General features: G+C 42.5%; 1 long non-coding RNA gene across 4 annotated transcripts in view; it reads right to left on the bottom strand.

Annotated features, from left to right (window-relative positions):
* The window catches only part of LOC117355687, a 701,484-nt gene that overhangs the window by 111,173 nt on the left and 573,268 nt on the right, over window positions 1-17,043 (bottom strand). For all 4 annotated transcript variants that reach the window (XR_004538434.1, XR_004538433.1, XR_004538432.1 and 1 more), the window contains one exon: window positions 2,231-2,329. This is a non-coding gene — a long non-coding RNA (uncharacterized LOC117355687). The remainder of the gene's footprint in view (window positions 1-2,230; window positions 2,330-17,043) is intronic.

Genomic DNA, 17,043 nt, shown 5'->3' with positions numbered 1-17,043 from the left:
GCTCAGATCCAGAAGGCGACAACGGCGTAGCCCTGCACTGCAAAGTGAATAGTAAGGACGAAGATCGTCAGACTGGCCGCCTAGAGCTCACTCTCCGTCGCTTTCTGGCCGCGCCTTTCTCCGATGCAACTTCCGACTGAGAGAAATCTTTGCGGTGGACAAAAGGTGCTGCTGCTGCGGGACATGGATTTTGTGGATCAGAGCGTGAGTGGGAAGGGAGGGGGACAACGTCAGGCCATGCTGGGAGACGGCGGGCCACTGGACCCCCCTGGAGCCATAGGTCGCAGGACCCAGTAGACGATGTGTCGTACATGCTTTAATCTGGCCTTGTCTGATAATAGCTCTACTTTGACTCTCCAGTAGGCCAGAGGGGGGTGTTTTACCTACGGGTGTGTTTTGGGGAGAGGCTTCTGTTTGGGAGTGAAATAATACCGGACATTATGGGGGGTGGGGGAGTGAAGTGGAGGAATGCCAGCAGACTCGAGTATAAACTTAAGATTTAAATTTTGCCCCTTTTTTTGCCTTTTTGGACAGGGGGGAGGTAAAACAAAGGGAGAAGGGCTGCTGCTGGATAAGGGAAGCAGTGAAGGGGTGTTGGTGGACACAGGGGAGGTAAAAGGATGGGAGAATAGACAGGGCGAGCAGCCAAGGGGTGGTGGTGGACAGCCGAGGAAAAAGAAAGACATAAAGAAAGAAATACAGAATGCGGCTAAGGAGAGAGAGAGAAAGAAGTAAAGACAGACACACACACATATATTCTAGTACCCGTTAATGTAACGGGCTATAAGACTAAGTCCAGTAAGACCCCATCCCATGTGGGTTCCATTACCAACCGCTGGAACAGTTCTCCTTGAAAAGAATCCAGGATCTCCCTACTTCTAGAATACCTCGGAGTGAAGTTATGAAACACACACAAAAAAACCTGTTCATACTTCTGCTTTTCTCCCAGAGAGTCATAACGAGTCATGCAAATAGTTTTTATTGTACAATTGGTCACTGTTCATGCTAACTTAGGTTTTACTGATTAATAAGGGGGGGGGAGGAGGTAGGGGTTTAGAGTAAAAATTGTTTTATCGGAAACAAAACATCACTTTGCACATAGTACACAATAAACAGTGAGATACAAATTGCAAGTGTTCCATTTTGTGATATTATTCAACTAACCCGCTTAAAATTAGCCCCCTACCCTCCCAAATATCAAAACAGTCAAAGAAACACAGCAAACAAAGAAGCTAAACCTCCTATACTCTCACATAGCTATGAGCATAACAAAGCAGATTACTCCTAAGGAGTACCTAGTGTCCAAGTAAACCAGAAAAACCTAAAAGATACCCAGAAGTGAGCCAAGAGATTTATTTCTACCCTCTTACCCCCTGATCCCCTCAAAGACCATCCTATGAGACTCTATAGACCCCCCTCCCCCTTCCCACCCACTCCTCCCCTCCATTATACCTTCCAAAGAATTATACTCCAGCTTCCTATCTTACAAATTGAAGGTGTTCAAGAGAAAGGTGGGCCCTTGCTGATAAATGCTGGATATAAGGCTCCCAGGTCATCCAAAAACACTTTTGTTGTTTACATGTAGGGGTGATTGCACGAGCCTCCAAGAGCATAAGGGATATGCCGCTTTCCAATGCCAAAATGATGGTGGAGCTTCTTCCAGCCAATGCTGCAAAATACACTACTGACCCACTATAATGGCCTTGCAAAGCAACTGTCTGCCCCCCTCCGGATTTAGAAAGAGCTAAAAATTGATGAAAGAGTTAACTGGTGCCCCTACCAAATATGATGCAGCAAGTGTTTCAAAACAAACTTCTTTAACTGAAAAATAAATATTGGGCCTTTGCAAGTTCTGCTCCTAGACTTATAACCATGAGTCATAGCCAACGCTCTATGAATGGTTGTGTCAGCTATGTGACCTTTAACATTCCACCTTTAACTGAGGGAATAACAGAACCATGAATAAAACCCTCATATTTCTGGTACTTCAGTTTCCCAATTTATTACAGCCCATGAAAGATGCTGAGAACATTATAAAAAAGTAAAGCCTCATCCTCCCAATTTTCACATTACTTGCAAATAGGAGAGGCGCCAAGTACTGTATTCCTGGTGTAAGGCTCCTGTTCTGAGATGCAGAAATGTTATCATCTCTCTGGAAATCACCAAATTCATTAGCACCTTTTAACGTTTCCACAGCTGTACTGCACATACATATTGATAGCCAAGATACCTGGAGTTCCAAACTTCCTTCGGGTTACTCAACACATCCTCTTATCCCACACACTGCTTTCGTTTTCAGCTCCTTCGCTGGATACTTTTCCCAACTTGACTGAAAAAACAAACAAACAGGAAAATATATCACGGTACAGCTGGCATGCATTGGTTGGTGAAGTGCAATGGTTATTTGAGTATTCTGAACTCCCTGCCTTGGCCTTTACATTTTGCACACTGAGACCAGATGGACTTTGGTGAGAGAATTTATCAGCATAATTCTTCTCTTTGTCTCCTGTCAGCTCATCTGTCACCGCAGGGTTTTTTTTTTTTTTTTACCTTTTACAGCTTGGAATCTGTCCTTTACTGCCACACTGTCATCTTTGGCAAGTCAGACTTCAGTTCTTCACTTCCTGACTTTAAACTATACCCTGGTCTCCCACCACCACCCCTCCCCCACATTATGCCATGCAGCATCATATAAACTTCGCTCTTTTCTTTTTTTATGTTAAAACAAGTTGGCTTGTTTCATGTTCTTCTAAAAGGCTCCCTCCCACCTTGCCAGACTCTGCTTTAGTAGGAAGGGCAAGGGCAGGAGCCTACATGTACTTGATTCAAAAAAAGCAATGTTAAGAGACCCATTTTCAACACATTCTTTTCTCCTTGCAGTTGTGAAATCTGTACCACATATATATATAAATAAATTATTTCCTGACCTAGGGCAAGTTCCAGCATTTGTGTTGTTTCTTCAGAGATAAATGTAGCCCATTTGTAGTCTATACAGAAAGTTTTCTTAGCTAGCAGCAAACATGTGGCTTTGTGACCAGCAGCGTTGGCTGGAGCCCTTTTGGGCATGTGGAAATGTAAAGCATGAAGTGAACAAGAGAGCAGATGGCTTCTATTCTATAATGTACTTTCTCTTCACCAAACTCCTTAATTAAGTATAAAGGTGCCAATTCCAATGAGGATATATCTGGGCAACTCTCTCTCTAATTTTGCTGCTATTGGTGGGAAACTGGGCATCATGCCCCCATACTCAGCCCCTGGATGACACTGAGCTCCAGGAGAGTGTTTTGCAAGTTGGTCCTGCAGTATCCCCTTACCCAGGGCTGGCTCATTCCTTGTGGAATGCCCTCCCAAATTTTATTAAACTTGAAAAAGACATCACTTCTTTTAAAAAAATTTTAAAAACATATTTATTTCAAGATGCATTTGATTTATAACAAATATATTACAATTTTCTGCATTTTTATAACAATTAACTAAAAATGTTTTTTTAATTTTTTTTTTTTACATTCCTATCCCATTCTTACCTAATGTATTTCCCATTTATGTAATTTCACTAAACATTACAATTGTAACTTTTTCCCCTCTTACCCACTCATTCATGTATGTCCAATCCCTCTGTCTAATGTCTTGTCCTACAATATTATATGTATTACCAAAAACTGTTGGTTTTTAATATGTACATCGCTTAGATATTGTAATAGGCGATCCATCAAATGTAAATAAACTTGAAACTTGAAACTCATCCTATGGACCAGTTGAGGCCCTGGCTTAGGGCACCAAAATTTCCTTCTACCTTCTAACCTTTAGAGGGATAGATGCTGAACTGGGATTTTGGCACCCTTTATAAACCGTGCCCTGTGCCAGTGCCTCACCTGGTCTAGAGGGGGAGATTTGAAAGGGGGAGATACAAGATCACGGATGGGGGGAGGGAAGGAGAAAAGATACAAGACTGCAGGGTTGCCAATGCAAAAGTTAGCTCAGGGAACCGCAGTCCTGTGAGCCGGCCCTGCCCCTGCCAGTCAGGTTTTCAGGATATTCAGAATGAATATGCATGAGATTGATGTACATACACTGCTTCCATTGTATGCAGATCTCTTTCTTGGATATTCATTGTGGATATCCTTTAAACTTGACTGGCAAGATGAACTGATTTGGGAAATATTGATCTAGGACAGGGGTGGGCAACTCCAGTCCTCGTGGGCCGGAATCCAGTCGGGTTTTCAGGGTTTCCCCAATGAATATGCATTGAAAGCAGTGCATGCAAATAGATCTCATGCATATTCATTGGGGAAATCCTGAAAACCCGACTGGATTCCGGCCCTACCATTGCTATTCCAAATATTTTTGTCTAGAGATGTTACGAAGAGGGGAGAGTTGGAAAGCCATAGAGGCCTAAACTCTGAAAAATATCAAGGCACTTTAGCCATCATTCTGGCTTCCAGTTACTTTAGAAATTTGTAGAAGCCTTAGAAAACAGTTTGTAGTCCTAAATAGAGAATGACATGGTGACAAAATTCATCGCCATTCCTGTCCCCATGGATAACAACGGGAAACCATCTCTAAGTCATTCTTTAAGGAGAAAGGGAAGAATCAGAGTATGAATGGGCACAACCACTGATCCTCAGACTTTGCATTGAAGAACGCTGGTGTAGAAGGACTGAGGCTAAGATAGACACTAAAGACTGACATGGGATTGTTTCCTGTGGTTATCCACGGGGACGGGAATGGTGATTAATTTTGTCACTGTGTCATTCTCTAGTCCAGGGGTCTTCAAAGTCCCTCCTTGAGGGCCGCAATCCAGTTGGGTTTTCAGGATTTCCCTAATGAATATGCACTGAAAGCAGTGCATGCACATAGATCTCATGCATATTCATTGGGGAAATCCTGAAAACCCGACTGGATTGCGGCCCTCAAGGAGGGACTTTGAAGACTCCTGCTCTAGTCCTAACCTCCTGAGTCTCGAGCATATCTGACAGGGATTCCTAATCTTTTGGGCCCAAAATTCTCTTCCTCTGTCTAGTTCACCTATGTCTAAATCAAACTTTGTACCCAGGACAGGCAGGATGTGTTTTCCCAGGAAGCATAAAACCTTATCTAACACTTGTACTTGATAATTGTTTAAAGACTTGATAGCCATACTGGAAATAAAATTTTTCTTTACTTTTTAGAATTGCAAAAATAATAATTAAAAAAAATCAGTCAATGCCCATACTTTCATTTGAAAGTATCTGCTTTTAACTTCCAGAATATCCGTGGGAATAAAAAGCGTTCAGAAACTAATTTTCAGCTGCCAGACTCTTAAGGGAATATTATCCACAAGCAAAAGTACTGGTAACTTGTTTTTTCTTGTGCTTTTCCTCCTTTTATGTGGTGAAGAGCCACAGCTGTGCACATAAGCAGACCTGCCCCCTTGTGTTTCTGCAGTGAGGGAGGCTTGCAGAGTCACAGTCACTGAAGGTTGAAATAAACATGCAAAACTCCTAAGTCAGATAGGGCAACTGCAAAACCATGTGAGAGAAAAGTGAAAGAGAAGTACTTCTGCTGACCTTTGAAGCCAGACTCTTTTCTACATAAAGGGGGAAAACAAACCTAAAAGCCCATCGTTTTGTAAAACAGGCTCTCACACTCCAGGCACCTTGCCTAAAATGCAAAACCCTGATATGAAACTCGCCCACATCCTTTCACAATATAACTTTAGGTATCATTGACATTTATAAATATTTGAATGCTGTTCCAGCCTAATGTTAATTTAAAAAAACAATCTTTTTTTCCCCCCCTATTTAAAAATCCCCCTTCCCCCAACATAGCAAACCTTATGTTGCTAAACGTTTGAAGTTAGCATATAGTCTACTACGCATAAAATTACATGCATGTCAGCCACTTCCAGAACAAAATCAAATCTATAAGAGAAACTTTCTGTCATACCTTAGAGCAGTGGTTCCCAAACCTCTCCTGGAGGACCTTTAGGCCAGTCGGGTTTTTGAGATAGCCCTAATGAATATGCATGGGGCAGATTTGCATGCCTGTCACCTCCATTATATGCAAATCTCTCTCATGCATATTCATTAGGGTTATCCCAAAAAACCGACTGGCCAAGTGGTCCTCCAGGACAGGGTTGGGAACCACTGCCTTAGAGGACTGCGTATGATAATGACAGCAGGACGACTTGTCCTGGCATCTGCCTGGAAACAACCAGATCTACCAGTGGTAAGAGTATTATTGGCTAAAGTTCAATCTACACAGCAGATGTCTAAATTAACAGCTCTCCGGAGAAACCAGATACAGAATTATAACATTATCTGGAGTGCATATGAAACGTGAATTAATTCCCAAAGTGATAATCCCATTGATCCTTAATATATAATCTTTTTCCTATATTTTATGAATCTCTTGCACACATCCTTCCACTGGGGTTGGGGGTGGGGGGGGGGGAGGAGGGAGGGATGGGAGGGCTGAGATATATTAGATCTTATTGATAATTTGGAAACAGTATTTATTATAAAATAAGATACATAGGGCTCCTTTTACGAAGACGCATTAGGGCCTTAATGCCCGAAATAGCACATGCTAAAATGCCGCGGGCACTAGCCACTACTGCCTCCTCTTGAGCAGGCGGCAGTTTGTGGGCTAGCGTGCGCTAATCCGGTGCATGCGTTAAAAACGCTAGCGCACCTTCGCAAAAGGAGCCCATAATGTATTGCTTTGTATGCAACTGTATAAGTTAGATGTTTTTTAATTGCATTATTTTTCAATAAATATGAAAAAAAAAGACTTAGAGGACTGTGTAACACCAAATACAAGACCTTTCGAAGAGATAGTGGGAATTCCTGGCCGGTATTCAGCAAAACCTAACCAGCTGAGATCTCTAACACAATGGCCCCCAACCCTGTCCTGGAGGACCACTAGCCAGTCAGGTTTTCGGAATAGCCCTAATGAATATGCATGGGGCAGATCAGCACTCCTATCATCTTCATTACATGCAAATCTCTTTCATGAATTAGGGCTATCCCGAAAACCTGACTGGCTGGTGGTCCTCCAGGACAGGGTTGGGAACCACTATTTAACCTACTAAAGCAACTTGGGAAGAAGCGTTGCCATCTTGACTTATGTCCAGTAAACCTACTAAACCAAGCACCTTCCGAATTCATACACTGGCTGACTGACCTAATCAACCTGTGCCTGATGAAAAGGATCTATCCCTCAGCACTCTCTGCCATCTCTCTAACACCCATCCTCAAAGTGACAGGGCTTGATCCCAACAAAGCGGAAAACTTCAGGCCAATAGCTGACATCCTGTGGCCAGCAAAGCTGTTGGAATTATATGTCCATGCACAACTATCAGACATCCTTGATAAGATAGACAGCTTCCACAATTCCCAGAATGTCTTCAGAGCCTGATATAGCACCAAATCGCTCCTTCTTGAACTCACCTCCAAGGCAAAGCACTATCTGAGCAAGGGCCAGCAAACAGTCCTACTGCAATTTGATGTGGTTGCTGCTTTTGATGATATGGACCACTCTTTACTGCTCCCACGCCTGGATGAGCACATGGTCCCACCACAGCTTCCTCAAACTAAACAGAGAGAAGAAAAAGGTGCTATGGTTTGGCAACCAAAACACTTCGCTGCAGCAATCATCGTTACTCAGCATTTAGAAGGAGATTTGCCCTACTTAAACCTTAGACATTTAGTTTGGTGTGCTCATGACTGCTGCAATGAAAGTGAACATCATGGTGAAATCAAAAGAGTTGTCCGAGGCCTTCAGAAAGAAGATTGTAGCAGCTTATAAGTCTGGTAAGGGATTTAAAAAGATTTCAAAAGAATTTGACATTAGTCATCCCATAGTCCGGAAAATAGTGTACAAGTGGAGGACTTTCCAAACAACCGCCAACATGCCCAGGTCTGGCTGTCCAAGCAAGTTGACCCTCAGAGCAGACTGCAAGATGCTAAAAGAAGTCTCCAAAACCCCAAAAAAGTCATCACAGGACCTACAGCAGGCTCTTGCTACTGTTGATGTGAAAGTGTATGCCTCTATAATTGGAAAGAGACTGCACAAATTTAATTTGCATGGGAGGTGTGCAAGGAGGAAACCTTTGCTCTCTAAGAGAAACACCAAGGCCAGACTGAAATTTGCCAGGGAGAATGTAGACAAACACCAGGATTTCTGGAATAGTGTTCTATGGACAGATGAGTCTAAAGTTGAATTATTTGGACACCAGAAAAGAGGACATGTTTGGCATACACCAAATACAGCATTCCAGGAAAAGAACCTCATATCAACTGTGAAGCACTGAGGTGAAAGTGTCATGGTTTGGGGATGTTTTGCTGCCACAGGATTTGGCCAGCTCACCATCATAGAATCCACCATGAATTCTATCGTATATCAGAGGGTGCTTGAGGAATATGTGAGACCATCTGTAAGAAAATTAAAGCTGAAGTGGGACTGGACCCTGCAACACGACAATGACCCAAAACATACCAGTAAATCCACCAAGGACTGGCTGTAAACTAAGAAATGGAGAGTCCTGGAGTGGTTGAGCCAAAGCCCTGTTCTTAATCCTATTGAGATGTTGTGGGGTGATTTGAAATGCAAAACACCTTTTAAACATCTCATAGCTGAAAAAATTCTGCACTGAGGAGTGGGCCAAACTTTTCTCAGACCAATGTCAGAGACGGGTAGATGGCTACAAGAAGCGTCTCACTAGTTATTTCAGCCAAAGGGGGTAACACTAGCTATTAGGGCAGGGCTGTCCAATTCCGGTCCTCAAGATCTACTGGCAGGCCAGGTTTTCAGGATATCCACAATGAAAATGCATGAGAGAGATTTGCATACCAAGAAGGCAGTGCAGGCAAATCTCTCTCATGCATTTTCATTGTGGATATCCTGAAAACCTGGCCTGCCAATAGATCTTGAGGACTGGAATTAGGCAGCCTTGTATTAGGGTGTAGGATGTCCTAATTTATTCCTCAGGTAGAATACACATTTTTGTGGAAATCTTTTGTTTCATGAGTAAATCAAGGAAAATTTGTGTTGTTACCTGCAATTACATCACTTTCTTTTCCAGAGATTAAAAAAAAAGATTTGACATCGATATGTGAACATTTCTTAAGAAAGAACTGAATATTTCATGGGGTGTCCTAATTTTTTCACATGACTGTATATTTGCATGCTGATTTGCATTTGTAAACAGCATGTGACTCTTGGAAATGATTTCAGAAAAGTGTCTCAGACATGAAGGGGCATAATCGAAAGAAATGTCTAAGTCCGTTTTCATCCAAGTTGCAAGTCATCCAAAGTAAAAAACAGCTTAGGACACATTTTCGAAAAATAAGTCCAAATTATTTTCTGTTTTGAAAATCATCTAAATATACTTCCTGCCTATCTGATCGTCCAAGCTGCTAAATCGTCCATCTTTATACCACATTTTCGTCCAAGGCAAAATCACCTAGAAACAGACCTTTTGGACGTGGGAGGGGCCTACAAAGTGATGGACTGGACAACCAGATATGGCACCTACATAGTGGGGTACCTTACAGGGCACTGCTGTGAACTACACAAAAAGGGTGCCATGTCTTCATCTCACTACAGCTCTCTTATAGATAATGGTGACCCCACAAACCACCTCCAAAATCCCCTAGACCCACCTATCTACTACCCCAATAGCCCTTATGGCTGCAGAAGCCACTTTTAGGGCAGTACAAAAGGGTTTGTTTTATTTTAAGGAGAGTGCACATGTTTAATCAGCAATGCAGTGATTACAGTGGCTTATGGGCATGGGTCCTCCTCCCCATGAGTCCCTAACCCACCCCCAAGATGACTTAAGCTGCCTCTGTGCAGGTCGACTAGGCTTTCCTATGCCAGGCTGCCAGGTGATGATGGTCTGGAGGCTGAATTTTAAAGGTGTGATTACGATTTTTATGGGGTTGGGAGGGTGGTCGGTGATCACGGTGGTAGTGTGTGTGTGTGTGTGTGGGGGGGTCTGTAGTTTATGTCTGCAGTCCTTATCTGGTGACTTTAGGTGGGATTTTGTGACTTAGACCATGTTTTAAATGGTCTAAGTCACAACGTCCAAGTTCCGTCTATGCTGTGCTGTATAATTTTCGGTTATACATGCAGTACGACTAAGTCTAAGTCTGCCCACATCCCGCACAAATCCCACCCTTGACACTCCTCCTGAAATGCCGTTTAGCTATGGTCGTTCAGCGGCACTGTGAAGACCTAGGTCGTTTTTAAATATGTCCAAAACCCGGTTTTATTATCGGCACTTGGACGTTTTTGACTGATGATGGTCCAAGTGCTGACTTAGGCCAGTTTTTGGACGTTTTTCTCTTTCGATTATGAGCCCCATAGTGTCTGATAAATTGAAGACTTCATCCTGATCTATATGTAGAGACCTCTAAGGTTCTGCTCTTTGTGGTTAGCAGAGACCTCTAGTGACTGTACTAAAATACTGGACTTACTTGTGAATACCCCCACCATTTTCAAAAGAAAGGGAAGGCTCCTGACCAGTGAAGTAATGGTAGGAGAAGACCCCTCATGAAGGACAACTGTGACTGGTACAAAACTCCAGCCCTATTTGAATTATCTTTGTTCCTGCTTCCCTGGCATGATACCACAGATGTGATTTGGTGTTATTTTTTTCCAGTTGAGGCTTATTTTTTAAAACTTCTTTTAATAACTTTTAAATGGTATACAAAAGTGAAATTCCATAACAAATAACCCTATCTCTAAAACTAAAACAAAAAAAGGAAATTATACATAAGAATACACAAACCCAAGGCAGTTCCCAAACATACTCCTTGGAGGCTTAAGCAAGACATCATCAAGAACATCAGTTATACAACAAGATGCAAGTGCATGAAAGGAGGCTGTAGACACTCTGGTGCCACAATGACAAAGTGTCCACAACCTATCAAAATTGGACACACTGCCTCGCCTCAGACCATCAATCTGCTCAAATAATGTGTTTCACAATGTACTTCTCAACTGAGTGTGTGTGGACAAGGCCTTTGTGGGTCAGCATCTCACCACTTCCTAGCAGAGCACTGCATACAGGGGGGTGAAGTGACTTAACATCATCATCAGGAATGGAGACATGTGGGAGGTGTAGAAGAAAAAATAGCAGGGCTGGCCTCTATGAGTAGGGCAGACATAATGTTGAAAAGTTGTGCCCACTCCTCCTAAAACTGATGGATCTTAACACAATCCCATTAGATGTACATGCATGTGCCCTCTTGCCAGCAGCCTCTCCAGCAGAGATTCCTCCTTAAGGAAGAAAAATGAGCAACTCAGCATGGGATCATATATCATTTATAGAGAGGTTTCACCCCGGTCTCCACCAATTTGCCAAAATAGAAAGCTTGAATGTTTTGTAATAGATCATAGCTCATTCCTGGTCCACATGGGGAAAGCCAAAGTCTCCTTTCCACTGTGTAATAAACTTAGGTTCATGAACTTGTGGCCACCAAAAGTTCTTACAACCGAGATATCATCTTACGTTGCCTGAGGCCATGACTCAAACAGGCCTAAAAAAGAATGACCTCCCCCATGAACCATGTCCTGGAGCAGATTCTCCTGAACCAGGTGTTGAAGTTGTAGGTAGAAGAAAAACTCTGTGGAGGACAATTCCTGAAATGAATAAACTATTCCCCCCCCCCCCCCCCGCAACTGAGTATAGTTGAATAATATGTAGAATTCCTCACTGCTCCCAGCTAAGCACCCAACTAGGGTCCTACGCTAGGGAACTAGGCTAGATACATCTCAGTTAAAGCACATTAATCAATGTATGGGATGAAAAAGAGCTTGGGAAGGCAGTTCTGGCCTTGGTGCTCAGCACTGATTTCTCTACATTTGTGTGGTTGACCTAAAGTTTCCAAGTTTATCAAAAAATTGTTATACTGCTAAATCAAGCGTCTACATCCCCTCAAAAGAAGGGTAAAATAACATACAATTGTAAATATATAACCTTAAATTTCAACTGACAAACAAAGGCCCAACAGGACAAAATGGACTAACTGGAACATGAGGGAAGAGGTAGAACTACATTATTTATAGAAAAGCACAAAGAAGAGGAAGAAAACATAAGGTTAGGGATCAAATGCCTTGGACTGGAAATTCTGGCAACCATAACTACCTGTATATAAGAGAACAGAAGATTTCTAAGGTAGGAATAGTTATTCCATAAAGAGTTCTGATCCTGTATGTCCAGGCCAGAGTCAGACCTGGGACTATGTAAGGCTGCCTTTGAGCAGCTGCATACCAGGTTTGAGCCAAATACCAGCCCAGGGAGAACTTTTGATTGATCTACAGGAGACATTACATAGTAACATAACATAGTAACATAGTAGATGACAGCAGATAAAGACCCGAATGGTCCATCCAGTCTGGTCAACCTCATTCAATTAAAATTTTTTTTATTTTTTTCTTCTTAGCTATTTCTGGGCAAGAATCCAAAGCTCTACCCAGTACTGTGCTTGGGTTCCAACTCCCAAAATCTCCGTCAAAACCTACTCCAGCCCATCTACACCCTCCCAGCCACTGAAGCCCTCTCCAGCCCATCCTCCCCCAAATGGCCATACACAGACAGAGACCATGCAAGTCTGCCCAGTACTGGCCTTAGTTCAATATTTAATATTATTTTCTGATTTTAGATCCTCTGTGTTCATCCCACGCTTCTTTGAACTCAGTCACTGTTTTCCTCTCCACCATCTCTCTCGGGAGCGCATTCCAGGCATCCACCACCCTCTCCATAAAGTAGAATTTCCTAACATTGCTCTTGAATCTACCACCCCTCAACCTCATATTATGTCCTCTGGTTTTACCATTTTCCTTTCTCTGGAAAAGATTTTGTTCTACGTTAATACCCTTCAAGTATTTGAACGTCTGAATCATATCTCCTCTGTCCCTCCTTTCCTCTAGGGCAGGGGTAGGGAACTCCGGTCCTCGAGAGCCGTATTCCAGTCGGGTTTTCAGGATTTCCCCAATGAAAGCAATGCATGCAAATAGATCTCATGCATATTCATTGGGGAAATCCTGAAAACCCGACTGGAATACGGCTCTCGAGGACCGGAGTTCTCTACCCCTGCTCTAGGGTATACATATTCAGGGCTTCCAGTCTCTCCTCATACATCTTCTGGCGCAAACCTCCTATCATTTTCGTCGCCCTCCTCTGGACCGCTTCAAGTCTTCTTACGTCCTTCGCCAGATAAGTTCTCCAAAACTGAACACAATACTCCAAGTGGGGCCTTACCAATGACCTGTACAGGGGCATCAATACCTTCTTCCTTCTACTGGCTACATCTCTTTTTATACAGCCCAGCATCCTTCTGGCAGCAGCCACCGCCTTGTCACACTGTTTTTTCGCCTTTAGATCTTTGGACACTATCACCCCAAGGTCCCTCTCCCCATCTGTGCATATCAGCTTCTCACCTCCCAGCATATATGGTTCCTTCCGATTATTAATCCCCAAATGCATTACTCTGCATTGAATTTTAGTTGCCAGGCATTAGACCATTCCTCTAACTTTTGCAGATCCTTTTTCATGTTGAGCAATATATCTGGTTGAAGCATTAAAGAATGTTTGTTTACCTTTATCCCTTTGCCTGGCTGTTTCTGTAGGAGCTACATTCCACCACCATGCCCACATTACCAAAATGTCAACCAGAGAAATTCCAAAAATGGCATGAATCAAGATTGGGTATTTTGCCATTGAATGATCTAAAACCAATCAGTTGAGGCTAATCTTGAAAAGAATATATTTTGCGTTCTATGAAGTAGTCTAGTACATTGGTTCCCAACCCTGTCCTGGAGGACCACCAGGCCAATTGGGTTTTCAGGCTAGCCCTAATGAATATGCATGAGAGAGATTTGCATATAATGGAAGTGAGAGGCATGTAAATCTGCACCATCCATATTCATTAGGGCTAGCCTGAAAACCCGAATGGCCTGGTGGTCCTCCAGGATCTACTAAATCAAATGCTGCAGAAAGATCTAGTGAAAGAAGGAGTATAGTTTCATTATGAACCAAATTTGTGTAAATGTATATAAAAGGAAATGGTAGTCCTCTCTGTATGTAAGTGAGAACAACTTGTGGGGGCTGCTACTTTTAGGGGGGTTTCTTGGCAAACTATTAATGGGGAGGTTTGCCATTCCCTTCCCAGCTGAGTTCGCTGAGTTGACCAAAGGCTGGCTGCCTAACAGAAATCCCCACATAGGACTGAATACAGGTTGTAGGCACAGTAGGCCAATGACCTACCAACTGCACCATGAAGCCTCATTGTAAACATTGGCAAAGGGCAATTGTAGTACAGTGCTGTCAACAGAGTCCAGACTGATTGGGATGTTATTAGTTTGGGATGTTATTAGTTTATTATGTTGTATAATGTGTTATACCGCCTTTCAAACCAATAAAATAGCAACATGGTTTACAAATATAAAAAAAAGTAATTGAAACATGAGATTTAAAAAAAAACAGAAATAGGCAAAATATAAAATGTAAAAACAGGATAACACATAGGTGGGTAATATGAATAGCACAAAAATTCAAACCATTGTACATTGCTAGATAATGAGATATATTAGGAAATAGACCATCCTAGAGTAATAAAAAAAAATAATAACAAATTTAAATCAGAAAAGAATGTCTAGATAGTCTTGTCTTCAAGGCCTCCCTGCCTTCCAGCCTTTGTCCCCAAATTAAGTTATACGCTGGGTATCCCTGCCTGCCTGCCCACCTGCCTGCAGTCTCACCCCCCTGAAGCCGACCCAGTTACATGTTGGAGTCGCACTTGCTCCCTCCTCCCCCAGCGAATTCCGTGCAAGGACGGCGCAAGCAGCAATTCACAGCTGCATATGGCTGGCCCACAAGACTTCCTCTGACGTCAACTCTGATGTTGGAGAGGAGGTTTCTGGGTCAGCTACTTACGTGTAGCATGTGAGTCATGTCCCTGCATGGAGTTCGCTGGGGGCAGAGGGAGCAAGTGCTACTCCATCAAGTAACTGGGTCAGCTTCGGTGGGGGGAGGGGGGCGGCAGCAAGGAGAGATTCCCAGCAGCGGCTTCAGTGGGGGGCAGGCAGGGATCCCTGGTGGCAGTAGCTTCTACTGACGGGCAGGAAATATCTTCCAAAGTGGCTAGGCCACGTACCCCTAAGGGTACGCGTACCGAGTGTTGAGAAATACTGGTGGAGATGGTGTTGATCCCCACAATTCCCTTCAGACAACTGTGGTAGTCAAAGGTAGTATTCCAAGCCGCAAATGCCAGCAATCCACTCATGTACAGTTCTTGCACACGATTGATTCATGTGCTTCTGCAGACTGCAGCGCTGCAGTTGTCTAAAGAGAGTTTTGGTAGGCAGCGGATGTCTTTAGCTGGTGGGTCTTGGAGATCCTTACTAGTTGAGGAATTTAATTTTTAAGCTGTGTAGGGAGTAGAGAGGAAATATGTCATGCCCGTTCTACACATTAGCCCAACCAAAATTTACCAAGCTTTGCAGCAGCATGATAGGAAGACTTGTGATCAAGGGAAAGAAGGATGGTACAAAGTACAAAACAGAAAGGAAAATGTGGAACTGGGGAAGTTCACCTTTCAGCAGGATAAGCACAAAGCAAAAGAAATAATGGAGTGACTCAGCAAGAAGAAACTGCATGTCCTCAAGTGACTCAGTCATATCCCAGACCTGAATCCAATAGAAGCGATGGCAAGGCTTGAAAACTGCAGGTCACCAGGGATCCCCATAAGACCTGAAAGTGCTTGTTCTATTCTGTCAAGAAGAATGAGCAAAAATGATGCCATCCTACTGAGCAAGTCGGTAGGTTTATCCTAGACAATTCAGGGCCATTATTTCTGCGATAACAGCTTCTAATAAGTATTGAGCCAATGGGTGTGAAGATCATGTAATCTAGACCTCTTGTTTCTATTAGTAATTACTTTTGAATATTTTTCTTCCACATTAAAAGTGTAAAAGGATGTTGTACAGATCAGTGAAACAATCTCCTACATTAATACATTTCGAATTGTATTTTTCTGTCAGCAGAATGTAAAACATGTATAAAGGCATGATGACTTTTACAAAATTCTGTACAAAAAGCTGTGTATCTGGACCTAAATACAGGCAATTTTCTTCCTTTTATAAAAAAATATATATATATAAATTATGGCTTGTAAAGATATGCTTTATTCCTAAAAGCAGGGGCTGAGTCAGCTCTGGATCAGCAAAATGATGAAATCTACTTACATAAAGCTCAGGTTTTTAAACTGTCCATTGGTCAAAGAGAAAGGACTGTAGTTCTTTTTTTTTTTTTTTAAAAAAGTGACACGAGGAAGAAGGCAAATAAACGAAGGGTTTCAGAAGAGAACTTGCCATGCTGACTGGTCCTTTGCTCGTATTAATTGTTCTGTCGTCAAACGGGGCAGAAAACGCAGGGTTAGGCTGCGGAATGAGATAAGCAGCTTTTTTTTTTTTAAGTGCAAAAATTGTCAAATGCCTCTTCTTACTGAACACAGCGGCGCTCCAGCTCTTCTCTTGTGAAAGCATCAACATAAAATCCCATGATTACTCTGGCAGCATCACAAAGCACAGCATCGCCTCCCACAGCACAAAAAGACAGGACTGTTCACAGAAAAGGCGTCCTTTTTTTCCTTACTAACATTCTGCCAGATTTCTACTGCTTTCCTAGCTTTTTTTTTTTTTTTTTTTAACAGCTGTATCTTTTGCATAATGTGAAAGCCTGCAAAATATTAAAAATAAATTAGTTTGACACTGCACTCTCTCATATCCAGTGTTCACACTTTGATTCTCTTTTCAGCATAGTACGGAGGTTAGGAGATGAAGAGTTAACACACCCTGCAACCGTGCTTTTTAAAACACAGTGGGAAAATTTTTTTCTTATCACATGCACCACATAGAAATGTAAGGGATAAAGGAATACTGACTGAGTTGATGTTTTTATGGGCATAGAACTATTTTTATGCACACCCTTTATTTGCTTCGTTTTGACTGGTTCCCAGTGCAGTTAACTAACAAGTTAGCAACCCTGAACAGGAA

Source organism: Geotrypetes seraphini, chromosome 2 (genome assembly GCF_902459505.1).
Source record: "Geotrypetes seraphini chromosome 2, aGeoSer1.1, whole genome shotgun sequence".
Lineage (NCBI taxonomy): Eukaryota > Metazoa > Chordata > Amphibia > Gymnophiona > Dermophiidae > Geotrypetes > Geotrypetes seraphini.
The sequence above is the reverse complement of the archived record's forward strand: the minus strand, read 5'-3'. Positions and strand labels throughout refer to the sequence as shown.